The 14,411-nt window shown below is 24.8% G+C and overlaps 1 protein-coding gene across 2 annotated transcripts in view; it reads right to left on the reverse strand.

Moving 5' to 3' along the window:
- Positions 1-14,411, reverse strand: part of LOC136970597 (uncharacterized) — a 97,271-nt gene that overhangs the window by 40,374 nt on the left and 42,486 nt on the right. The window contains exon 1 of one of the 2 annotated variants that reach the window (XM_067265044.1): positions 732-1,045. The exons of the other annotated variant lie outside the window; for it this stretch is intronic. The gene's annotated coding sequence lies outside the window, so the exon portion shown is untranslated. Of the gene's footprint in view, positions 1-731; positions 1,046-14,411 lie in introns of those variants that run through there. 2 annotated transcript variants of the gene reach the window in all.

The following is a 14,411-nucleotide window of genomic DNA, read 5'->3' on the forward strand; positions in this document are numbered from 1 at the left end:
TAATTTTCTGTAATTAATTTCATTTAACTTGGGTAATTTGGTGTTTATAATTACAATCACTTCAACAGGTTAAAGTTCGGATTTTTGAACGAAAATTCCAAAAGTCTAAGAAATTTTTAAGTTAAATGGTTAAAATAATGTGTAAAATTTGTAAAAATATTTAAAATAATTAATTTAATACACAATTAAAAACTTATTCGTTAATTTTTAATATATAAGCAACCGAATTACATTATGTTATACCCCTCATATTAAACTATAATTTTGTAATTTTGTAATATTGTTTTTGATAAGATAATTTAATAAAATTATGTGTAAAGTTGTAAATTTACTTTATAATTTGTTTTTTATCCTATAAATTTTAGAACTATTTCCGTAACAAACTAACAGAAAAGTAATAAAGTATAATTCGACAATTCTTCTTATAATTATTAAACACTTCAATAAATTAATAATTTTATTAGATCCTCTTCTAGAAACTCTGTAAAAATACTAGAAAATTTTTTAAAATTCTAGAAAATCTTCAGTTTTAGAAAATTCTACAAAACATATTTGAAATTTTAGGAAACTCTATAATAATTCTACAGAACTATCTTGAAATTCTAGAAAAGTCCTTAAAATTCTTGAAAAAGTTTTTTAAATCTTAGAAAATCGTTTAAAATCCTAGAAAACTAATAAACTGCAACCTGACAATTCTTATTAAAAAGCAGTTGAAAAATAAAGTTTCTTACACGATACACTTTTAAAAACGTCATAAAATTGCCCAAGCAAATAATTTCTCTCTTCTAATTTCGGATCATCAACGTTACACAAGTCTCAAAGCTAAATAATACAAACAATAAAACGCATCGGCACATACCATTATGCAAATTCATACATCAATTATCCAAATGACTCCTCCAAGGAATATATCAGATTATACACGCAAATTCTACTCACACATCAATTAACAGATTGCATTTGTTCTTAAAATTACACATTAAACAAATCGTAATATCGACGAATAACATTATCATATCATTTTCTGGAATACCTTACGCAGATATCAGATTTTATAAACGTACAGTACAACGAGATGCTCTCTGGAGTAATTGGTTAACACATTAATTCGCAAATGACGTATCACAGTAGGCTGCGTGTAGTCGCTGTTATTGTAAAGATGTTACGCTGCTGTATACGTAACACATGTCTGTTACGTTCAGAAGTCGTAGATCTATATAAAATGATGCAAAATAATGCTCTCTGGAGAAAGTCATTAACAAACTAATCCGCAAATGATATATTGAAGTAGAATTGCTGTTATTACAACGATGTTACGTTCCTGTATACGTAAAGTCTATCTGTTTCGTAAGAACTTGTAGATTTTATATCTAAAATGATGGAAAATGAAGCTCTTTGTGGTAATTCATTAATACATTAGTCCACAAGTAAAATTCACAATAGACTCAGTACAATCGCTATTATTGTAACGACATTACGCTCCTGTATACGTAACGCCTGCCAGTTACGTTAAGAAGCCATAAATCTTCCATCTAAAACGATGGGAACAAAAATAAACAGAGCAGAAGTAAATATAATCCCCTAAAGAAATTTACAAGATGACAATACGTCATTAGTAAAATGGATGCTTAAGTATAAAAACACATTAATAAAATTATTAAGTAGTGTTAACAATAAATGGAAATTTGGAAAAAAATATATTTATATTTTCGATTATCTAAATTGCAAAGTGATGAATAAATTATGTTTTCTATCGTTAAAAATTGTACGTTTTCTTCCGTTCATTTATCATCCTCTTCCTGTATCGAGTGTAAATTAAGTAATAAATTTTATATATAAATATATTTTCCTCCCCCTCCCTCCATCCTTGTTTTTTAGATTAATTTGTAAATCGTGTGTTTATTTTAAGGACATTTGAATCCTCGAATTGCATAAAAATAAACGTGAAAAATATTCTTTTGTAAATGGTTTAATATTTTTCTCTATGTATTGCATTTTTTTATAATGAATATTTGATAGATTTACTCTAGAGAAATCGTATTCTAAAAATTATGTTTCCTGTTAATAAAGGATTTTTTTATGTTTTTTCCAGGCATTTCATTGATGTGATATACATTAACACAGTTTATTTGTATATCTTGCATTTCTGTAAGGTAATTTTGCTATTTTTTTAAAGATATGGGTAAATTCTTAAGGATTTATTTAAATATTAAGTTTAAATTCTGCTTAGAGATTTAAAATCGAAGTTAAAAATCTGTTTAAAGAGTAGAAATTAAGCTTAAAATTTTCTTAAGAATTATTAATTAAGTATGAAATCTGCTTAAAGATTGAAAATTGACATTCAAAACCTGCTTAAAAAGTATAAATTAAATTGAAAATTCTGTTTAAAAATTAAAAATTAATCTTAAAATTTTGTTTAATGTTTAGAAATTAAGCTTAAAAATTTTCTTAAACATTATAAATTCAGCTTAAAAATCTGCTTAAAGATATCTTGCATAAATCCTAAGGATTTATAGAAGATATCTTTAAGTAAATATACGAATTGACTTGCCATTTTTAATTTTGATTTAATCTTAATTAAATACATTTACATTTTAAATATATTTTATATTTTTAATTATTCAATTCTTTAAAAAAGAAATCAAGCAATTTTCAATGGAAGATTGCTTTAATACATCATTTTCCCTCCAGAAATATCGTGCATATCTCTCTTTAAATCAACCCTGCATACTTGTTGGAAGGAGGTTTCACGAATCGATGTTAAAAAGTGGCATGTCTAAGGCGGGTTTTTGTCTCCTTTTTCAAATATCTATTCGTCTAAAGAAGGTTCCTGTCAAAAGAGATTTTTCTGATAGGAATTTTTGTTCTTCCTTTAAGGGTTGTTTTTTGTAGACTTTATTTTGTTTTCCTTTAATGCACTCTTTCAATATATATCAAGGAAGCTTCTATGATGTGTTCCTGTCTTATTCTTAAAGATTCTTGTCGTATATTTACTCAAATTTTTGTCTTCCCTTAAGGAAGATTTCGTCATCTTTCGCAGCACTCCTTGAAGAATCTTTCACCTTTAAGCTAAACTCTGTATTGTAACTTTCCTTTTTTCGGAAGATTTTTTGTTTTTTACTATAATATTGAGAGGATTGTAAGCATAAATACACTACAATATTGGAGGATTTTAAATATAAATTTTACTGTATATTGAAGGATTTTTAGGATAGTACTTAAAGGATATTAAGTATACATTTTTCTATATATTCAAGGATTTTTACTATAATTTTGAATAATTTTAAATATAAATTTACTATAGTATTAAAGTGTTTTAGGTATAAATAATTATTATATTTTTCTTAAATTTAAATTATTTTATGTCTTCTAGACATCTCGAAGTATTGGAAGAGAAGAATGTGGCATCCTTAAAGCATGTGTTTCATCGTCTATAAGAAATAATTAAAGATAATAAAAGGGCTAATTAATGTAAACAATTTTCGATAACAATGTGTATAATTATATTAAGAAAAGTATTCATAAAAGTTTATCACGTATCCACTAAAGAATCCAATTACAACAAATGTAAAACAGTCAGAGCTAAAAGTGTTTGGTGCCTTATCTTGGAAAACAAGCAAATCTACAAAATCAATTAATGTTCATGCTTAATTAAACCGATCATATGGCATTACAACAACACCATCTAGCGGAAAGACAGGAAATTAACGAGCATGTGATTGCTAATAACTCCAAAATGATGCAATTTCGGTAGGGGAAAGTTTCAATGCTAATTGAATTTGTTAATGAAAGATGTAATTGATAAAAATATTTACAAATTACAGTAAATGAGGTTTATAACCTTAATTATAAAAGTTACTTTTAACGTCTTCTTGTTGATTTTTTTTTATTTTTATCGCGATTTTTTTATTTGTTGTTATTAAGATGCGGCTTCCCCGCACAACTACCAGCTCGTGCTGAAAAGCATACATTGTTGGGGCAATTAAAGTAGGAAGGGATTAAAATTATCGATTATAATTATAAAATTAGTAAAGAAGTAACGATTTCGAGGTAGAATGCGATTAGAGGAACCATTTTTCCGCTTATTTACTGAAGTAAGTTATTAAATCTTTAGAATTTAGCTTAAAAATTAAATTTTTTAATTCAAAAATCAACTGTTAAACTCCTTAAATTCCATCAAGTTAAATTACAATGGAATAAAATTAAGGTATTAACTAAGTTACATATGTATAAATTACTATACAATAGAATGTTTTAAAATTAATTAAAAGTATTTAAAAGGGTTTACATAATTCTAACCTTTTAAAATAATTAAATGTTAGACAATTTTCACACTAAATTATATTTAACGCGCTAACAATTTTAATTTGTTTAAAAGGATTAAAATAAATTGTATAAATCATAAAATTACGAAAAGGTTGATTTTGTTGAGTGCTTAAAATTTGCATGCTTCTAGAGCATCTTGTCATACATTTATTAAATTTTATTCTATAAGAGAATTAGAAATATTTCGGCTGCAATTTGCAAAAAAGTTATAAACCCTGTCGTCCGTCTGGCTGTCTGTCTGCCCTCCTTAATTTCGAGAACGGCATTACATAAAAGTCAAGACCGAATATGAAAAGGTTGGGGGACGACGCCCCGACTAAGTATGTGCGAACATCCGGTCTAAACTGGAAGTCACGTGATTTAAATTTAACAATTTTTCGCAAAATTGAGTTACCTAGATCATCGCCATTACTCTGCTGTTATCAGAAAAATATAATGTACAGGGGCAAGACACTGCTAATTTAATATCGAGAGCGTATATTACAACTTAAAAAATTGCAGCTTAAAATGTGAGGATAATTTTTGTTCGTAAAATATGAATTATTTGTAAGAGAAAAAATAAAAAGAGGAAGAGAAAGAAAATATTCAATATATACATATAAATTTCTAGAAAAGTTAATAAAATTGTATGAATTCCTTTGGTACACATGTTTACAGTCGTGATTTAGTAAAAAAAAGAAAAAAAGCAGTTATACAAATCACGATAAAAGTTTGTTTTAAGGAGGAATATAACCGAAAATCAACTGTAGATGATCCTTGAAACGTAAAATTTCTCTGGAAATGTCTCTTTCTACTCCAGGAAATTCAATAAAATAAAGATAGAAAATTTAGTTTTTTTTATTTTTTTTATTTTTAGATGATCAAATAAAAATCTATGAGTAAAGGGAAGTTCTATTTATCATTGAGTAAGTTTTTATGCATATTTTAGTATGCATGACAAAATATTTCACGAAGAGAAATTGATAGAGAGAGAGGAAGAAGATTTAGGAAGCTGCACAATTCTCTCCAAATCGAAAACAATTTGGTGTATTTTTATAATGTTTTCGTCAATAGAAAATATGGAAAATAGTAAAATTAGAAACAGTAAATCATATATTTAAAAATATTTAGATGAAAGAATATTCGATAATTTCTGATTTTGCATGCATGAAATTATAATGAGAATATAAGGATGTGGGAATAAAAATACTATTTTATAAATTATTTTTTTATACAAATTTTTGTTAAATTTATTTAAAAATAAATGGAAAATTCAACAAAATTATCTCTTTATTTTACATGTATTTGGAAGTGCGAATATATCAATTTTCTATCCAAATTTTTATTTAACTTTTCATCATTAAAGCTTAGTTTATTATATTTTTCACATTAAATTAAGAATTATAGAAAAATTTCCAATATTTCTAACAAAATTTAGTCGAGAATACAAGCAAGGATGATGTAATTTCCTAAAAAAATCAAACGTACTTAAGTAATTACAAGCAAGAATCACTCAAAACGAACTTAAACACAATGAAATTACGACATTAAAGCTAGTTTCAAGCACGTAAAACGATATAAATTAATAAAAAAAACATTGTAATAAGTTAAAAGCATGACAAAAAATTCCAGATAAATTGAGGGAAAAACACGACTCTGTGTAAATATTTAGGTTAGAAAAAAAAGAAAGAAGAGATATAAAAATAAAGTATGTTTCGATACATTTCCTTACAAGTTTTATAAGCAATACAAAATAGCACTTAGAGATAATGCTACTATTAAAGTAGAAGGACTGGACTGAATAACTTTGTTTGATACTTCTCCATAAGAGATAAAAACTCTTCTACTACCGTCCACTTTCCCCCCATTCTCCAGAGATTCACACGAAAATTAAATAGAATAAAAGATATAGAAAAATAAATTTTCCAGATTCGACTTTGTAATCTTATTATATATATATATACAAGCCAAAATTTACCTTTTTTTTTCCTCCCCCTTCCTTCTTCCTCTTCTTCTTCTTCCTCAAATATAATACTTTTAGAGGTATAAACCATTTCATAAATATTTATTCCTTCTGGCAAATTTCCAGATTGTGACGCCATATTCCATTGAGTAAATGGTTTATAATGGAAACTAAATCTTTGCTTATTCAACTTAGGTCGAAATTTGTTTTTGGTTTTAAGAGAAATTTATTTTTTTCCTCTCCTCCTCCTCCTCCTCCTATTTTTCTGAATTATATTTTAAAACTAGAAGATGCTGACAAAGTCTATCAAAATCTTGTTGGATTTATCTTTCTCTTGAATTTTTATGTTTATGATAATATTATAATGTTATAAGTTATGAATATATTTATATTCTGGTCTATTTTGCAAGCTAATTTTTTAATTTATGTAGATCTTAACTGTTTTATGATTTCTTAGTATAAGGTTCAAGATTGTTGGTTAAATATGTTATTTCGTAAATTATTTTATAAGTTTTTAATTTTAAATATAGCATCTCTAATAGCGTAAAGTGGCAAAAGTTTTACAATTTTTGGATATTTTTTTTTTGTAGAAAACAGCTCCAAAATTAATACATACAATGTAATTTATTCACATCCTCCTTTAATGATGATACTTATAGTCATAAATTGTTGTTTAAGTGTGTTATTTTATACATTATTTTAAAATTTTTCTCAAATATAACATCTCTAATAACATAAAACGGCAAAAACTCTACATTTTGGGGATTATTATTTTTAATAAAAACCTTTCAAAATTGATATATAAATACAATTCATCTACATCTATCTTCCTTTAATGATGATAATTCTCAATAAAATCGAAATTATTTTGTTAAATAATGTCTAAGGAAGATGAAGAAAAGTGTCAAAAGTTTGTTGAAATTGTTTCGTGATACTTTCTTAAAAAGTTGTAGCATCTGCTAGGCCAAAAATACACAAAATCGATTTAAATATGAGAACGTACTTCCCCCTTAAAAATTGCTGTGAAGTAGGTCAGATTATTTTGGTTACAAAATTTCCATATTTTGATTAAGTTCCTTCAAGAAGAAAAAATTTGGTAGCAAGTTTCTTGCGGTTTATAAAAATTCAGGAACTAAATTTATAACTAATATAAACTTTCAAACTTCTAAAAAAACTGTTGATGATCGTTTTTAAACGAAAAATATTGAGTTTTATTGTTTTTATTTAAATAAAGTGTATTATAACATTAAATTACTTTGTGTGTAATGTAAATAATCCAGTAAAATAATTAACAACATCAATTTTAAGCAAAAATCTCCCATTGATCTTAGTTGAAGTTAACCAGTTTTAACTCTAATAAATGTTTGGATCGTTCATTTTTAAACAAAAAATAATAAATTTTATATTATTTTTAATTACTGTAAAGTGTATTATAAAGCTATAACATTAAACATTTGAGGAAAATAATAAATAACACAGTTTTAAGCAAAAATCTCCCATTGATCTTACCAGAAATTGACTTGTTCTAGCTCGAATAAAAGTAAGAAAAGATTATAAATTTCAAATATTTTGATAAAATATGTTATATTTAATAATGTAAACAACATTATGTATTAATTTTTGTAATTACAATCAAAAATCGATGATTAAATCTATCGATAGATTGCTTTCTTTAACCAAGTTCATACGTATCGAACATTTTCATGTGCAATATTTTCGAGAGTTATTATACTTTAAAGTGTTTACCATTGAATTATTGGAAAGAAAAATCTATAACAACCAAAATAAATATAATTTTTTCGACCGTTTGTAGCTCATCACTCAAAATTCTTCCTCTATTGGTTCAATATGGAAGAATTTATTCGATAGAAGATGATTTATTCTTATATAAAAATCATTTCTATGAATATATATATATATATATATATATTCTATATCCTGAACGAAATTTATGAGATTTCTTTATTGTTATTATTATGATTTTGTTGAAAATTTAGAATAAATGCTTATAAATTATATGACATAAATCTTTCCTGGAACCTAAATATAGAAGATGCTTTTCCTTCTTCTTTAATATCCTGTTTCTTTCGAGATTTCTCCGCTGTTTATTTTGTAAAATCCGTAAATTCTTCATTTTAACCGAAATTAAATGCGGAATTTGCAGATTTCTTTGTTTACATCAGCAAAAAATCCCTGAATTTAGAGTTATCCCACTCGTAATTTGTCATGAGATCGTGGATAAATAGTTAAATCTACATTGAAAATTCGTTTGTGAACTCGAACGACCAATCGAAATTAAGAAAAGGACACACGGATAAACACAGGAGAGCCCAATAAATCAATCAGTAGGTCAGCCATTCAACAAGTATTGTTTCCGCTTAAACTGTAGAGAATCGGATTTGGAAAACGTTTTCCTCTTCCCCAAAACGTTCATCACAATTCACAAAGAGTAATCCAAGAAGATGCTTTTCCGGCAATTTCCTGGAAGGAAATATCCCCAGAGGAGAAATAAGTAGAAAAGATGTGGATCATCCATCTTTATATTTACATCAGATGGAAAGTTTCCTATGTTATTAGCAATATGTTGCATATATTTTTTTTTCCTTTCTGCTAGATATAATTTAAACGGCGAAATCCCTATCTTAACATTAGTCAAACTCTTTTCTACTGATATTTCCCTATCTTCCAGTTGTTTCTTCCATAATTTAATCATTGATTTGGGAAATTTCATCCCTTTTTTTTCGTTAGAATTATCATTTTTTCTCCCTCGCCTATAAGATCCATCCGTGCGATTTTATTAAGTTTATTTCTTTAAATAATCATGCAAAATTATATTAAATCAACCTCCAGGCATTAATTTTGTCTTATCAACTTCAAAATGCCACAGAATTCGACCGTCATAATTAAACATTTTAGTCACTTAACTCGAAATTCGCTTTAATTCTCATCTGATCTGTAAATTATCCTTACAACAGGAACAATGTTAAAGAGTTATTTAGTTATTTTTGCCTTATTAACTTCGGGAATACTTACGAAATTTAGATACAATAATTAATTTTGACTTAATTAAATTCTTTGCCCTCTATATTTAATTTAATTCCCATCTAATTTAGATATAATCATTAAAATTACGAGCATTTAACTTGTTTAAAACGTTAAAAAAATACACCGTTTCTACTTAAAATATTAAAAGATGTACGTTGTTTACACTTAAAATACCTTTAAAAGTATAATTGTTTAATTTATTTACAGAAATTTTACTCTATAAATCTTAAAAATTCTGACATTATTCAGGTAATTCTTAGGGAAAAAGTCTTAATTTCCTGCGTGAATTTAAGCAGTTTACTCGATTCCCTCGCTTAATTATGAGATAAAAATTATAAATTTATTAACGATAATACAAAATTTTAATAAAGATAAAATCATGTTTTTTCGCCACTTTAAACATGATTAAAATTTTAGTTTTCATTATCAATTCATACTCGATTTAGTTTTAATTATCTGGAAATGTTGTAATATCGACTAAACTAAACGAAAACTTAAAACATTCATTATCCAAGATAATTACAGTTTGGTCTTAAGAGGTCTAAAATTCATTTACATCAGTTGAAGTTGCAACAATAGACAAAATAAAGTCATAACACCTATAACATTGTCTGCGATTCCAAAGCCAAATTAACTTCATCGATCTGTTGTAAATTATTATTTAATTGGCACGCTTTAAAATTTATACAATGTATACATAGCACTACTGAAAATAACTTCAACTAAATAATTATATTTTAATGTTTGCAAGAATTATAAAAATTTCGTGAAAACAGAGAGTAAAAAAATAATTTTTTTCCAAGGAATTTTGCGTGTTTGTCTTAAGATTTTTCTGTTTTGGTCGAAAATTCTCCGCTCCAAACGTGTGGTAGAAAATTTACTAAAATACGTGATGTTTTAATTATTTAGATTTGAAAGCAAAATTTTGCTGTTTTTGCTGAAAATTTATGAGCAAATTGCAGATTAACGAGCAAAATTCTGCTTGTAAGTATACACTTATGAGCAGAATTTTGCTGTCTTTATTGCACATTAATAAGCAAAAACTTTTTGTTTTTATTGCACATTTACGAGCAAAATTCTGCTGTATGCATTTTTATTTATTGGTTTTTTTAAAATGGATTTAAATTTAAAACTTTCATTAATATTTTAATAACATTTTTTGATTATTTTCAAAATAAAATTAAAAACAGAAGACTTTAACAAATATTAAATGAAAAATCAAAAATAGCACAGAAAAAAGCAGTCGATCCTTAAATAAATTAAATTAAATTAAAAAACAATTTATTTTAGTGAAATTAAATAAACTTTAATCTTTTAATCTAAACAAACTTTGAACACGAATTTTTTTTATAACAAAATGTGATTTAAATTGTAATTTCTATTTATAATCTCTAAAACAATAAATACAAATTTACTAATTATGTAAAATCATTTGCAAAACTAATTTGCAGTTAATATAATAACATTGGAGAATATCAGAGACGACAGAATCCATAATGAAGATAAGTAATCGTCAGCAAAATAGCAAAAGAAATATAGCTTGATGTCAATTGATTAAGATACGGCTACCTTAATGATGATTGGATAATGAAAAAAGTATAAATATAAGTATGTAGGCGTAACTATTATAATATCATCCAATCATCGGTAAGTAAATCATATTTTACGAAACGTCATTAAAGTGTATTCGCTTTAAAATTTTACGTTTCTTGCAAAGAACCGCCTATGTTTTCTGAGATATTTTTGTATTTGTTTATTGAATATTTTTTAAAGTTCTCCATTTATAAGTTTATTTTGAAAATAATCAAAAAGTACCGTTAAAAATATTAATGAGAGTTTTAGTTAAAATTCATTTTTAAAAATAAATAAATATGAAAACAGTAAAAGTTTGTTCATAACTTCTCAATAAAAACTGCAAAATTCTACTCATAAAAATACAATAAAAACTGCAAAATTCTACTCATAAAAATACAATAAAAACAGCAAAATTTCGATAGTAAATTTGCAATAAAAACAGCAAAATTTTATTTATAATTGTGCAATAAAGCCAAAATTGTACGCGTAAATGTGCAATAAAACTAAAATTTTGCATGTAAATATGCAATAAAAACAGCAAAATTTTATTAATATGAACTTATACCGATGATTGAATAATGTAAAAGTATAAATACAGATAAACAGGCGTGACTATTAACCAATCATTGGTAAATAAACCATAACCAACCAATCATCATTAAATTAATATTCTGATTAAAATTTTAAAACTCACACCAGATGATGCTTATATTTTTCTAATATTTCTGTTTTGTTTTATTTAATTTATTTAAAAATTTTTAATGTAATTTCATTTTAAAAATAATAATAATAATAATAATAATAATAATAATCCGAAATAAAATTGATTGTAATTAAAATATTTGTCGTAAATATGCGATAAAAACAAAACAAAAAAAGCATCCTTAATTACAATAAAATAAAATAGTAATTAAATTATAAATTAAAATAATTATCTAAGATAATAACTATAAAATATAATTTTATCAAATAAAAATGTGATTTAATTAACAGAAATTAAGGTTCTAAACTAATAAAAAACAAAAAAATGAAAGTAATTTAAGTCAAAATAAAATAAATATGAAATTTCAATAGTTAATCTTATAAATTTTACTATATATATATATATATATATGTTAAATTTATTGATTTATCTAATATTATTTTCTAAAAATAGACAGAATAATAATAATAATAATAATATCAAAATCGCGTGATATAAATTCATCAAAAACGTATGAATCTCCCCTTATAAAAAATGGATATATATATATACACATAATAAATACGAGAAAATAACCTAATTAATTTAAAAACAAATTTAAAATTTTTTTCAATGTGGAATTTTTTTCAGGGGAGTTTGCAAAAGTTTTCCTTATTAATATATTGTCCCCCCTCCAAAAAATAAAAGGTGGCGGCATTTATCTGAATTCCTCGTTTCTGCTTCACGTAATTCCTGATATACTACAAACAATCAGCAATAAATTAGCATCCTACAAAGACCAAAAATTCTCCCGATAAATCTCTTAAAGATCGTTAAATTTAAGTGATTTAATTTTGATAAAAAGCGATAAAGAATAATTTTCCTAAATTCTCTTTAATTTTTGAAGAGGGATCGATTATGTAAAATTTAAATCACTGAAAAATATATATATTTTTTTAAGAAGAATTTGCTAACATTAAATAAATTTCAAATTCTAAACGTATGAATAAATTTATGTTCTGGTTGTAAGATGTGGAAAGATGTGAGAATTTTCTAAAATGTCTTAGTTTTTATGCGTATAGAAAATGCAATTTTATGTTTATCTATTTAAAAAATACATTAATAAATTTGTTATTTAATTCAGAAATTTATTAAAAATTGAAATTTCTCTTGAATAAATTTATAAAGTTAAAATCAGGCTATAAAGAGATCATTAAAAGCTTTTTATCTGTAATTTTAATATAAAATTGTTTTATTACCGTATTAAAATGGTTTATAATATAAGTAGAATCTGTAAATAGTGGCTACGTTTTCATGAAATTTTCCTACTAAAAACCTTCGAACACCGGACACTTCTCATTTTCTCTTCAGTGACCATTGTTTTCAGGTTTAACTGAATTCGTAATTATTATAATAGTTTATTACAACATAACTAAATAATATTAAAATATTATAGAGTCATAATTTAAATTAATTTTATATATCCCTAATATAGAAATGTTTAAAAAATTCAGCAAAGAGTTGTGTAACTTTTCCGGTTAAAACGTTAAAATTGTATATGGAGCTATCTGTTATGAGATTTATTTTTACAAAGCTTAATATTATCAATTATTAGAAAATGGCAAAAAGTTTATCTTTGAGGGTAGAAAAGTTTTAATTTAAAAAAATGAAAATCAAGTCTGACCCCATTGGAGATATGATATATAACTCCCTCTATCATCCCACCCCCTCGACCTTTAAACACCAAAATTTGACGACATTAATGCTCCTAACACACAAACCTCTCTACAAAATTTCAGAAATTTTCGAGAAAAGGCACAGCAGTTATTAAGCTTCGAATTGGGCAAACAAAATCGTAACCCCACATACACACATTAATACATACAGAAAAGCCCTCTTTTTTTTTGCATTACATTTCAAGATCCTCTGAGTCCAAAATTCAAAAATCATCGTAGTCATTTTCGATCAATCTCTATAATTTTCCTCTTATAACAGCAGTGAAAATAATAGAAGACGAAGACGAATATGATACAAAATAAATCAGTAAACATTATTATTATATGGTATAAGACCCTTGTATCTTAAAAAAATATATATATTATTTAATTATAAAATTTAATTTATAACAAAAATTAAATTAATACACCAAAAATTGTAACACATTTAAGTTTCTTTTCGTTCAGATGACAAGTTTAATAACTTGTTAACGAAATTAAAAATTTTCCTATATCATAAGTACTTCATTATGTCATTATATACAGTCAAAGTGTCATCTTTATATTATAAACGTTAGAAAAATTAAATAAAATAATAATATGAAATAAGTTCCAGAGAAGAATTCATCTCTAGGCGATGATTGAACTTCTAAATGTAAAGACTTTAATTTTCTAATCAGAATTTAATGCTTGAAAATCTTTAACAATGTTCATTAATATGTAAGATATTTAAAAGTCTGGCGAGTGATTAAAATATTGTAATTTAATTATTTTTTTAACGTTTTATTTATTTTTTTAAATTAATTTTAAAATATGAATTTATAAAATTTTGTAAGAAGATGTAATTGATACCTTGTAAAAATTCTAATTAAGTCAGTAAATTAATTAAAAATATTTTTAGTCGTATTACTTATTAAAAACTAAATTAAAATTTAAATTATTTACAAAAATATTAATTTATTCTCTCAAGTTTTTTCTCGTTTTACATCAACAGATTGCTACAAAAAGAAAGAAAAGAAGAAAGAGAAAAAAAAAGAAAAAAATTCATTTATTTTCTGAAAAATTAATTTTTATATTTTAAAATTTTATTACTTTAATCATTCTTTTACTTTATATTAATCCACTT

This window comes from Centruroides vittatus, unplaced genomic scaffold (assembly GCF_030686945.1).
Source record: "Centruroides vittatus isolate TY-2023 unplaced genomic scaffold, ASM3068694v2 contig_2054, whole genome shotgun sequence".
NCBI classification, from domain to species: domain Eukaryota; kingdom Metazoa; phylum Arthropoda; class Arachnida; order Scorpiones; family Buthidae; genus Centruroides; species Centruroides vittatus.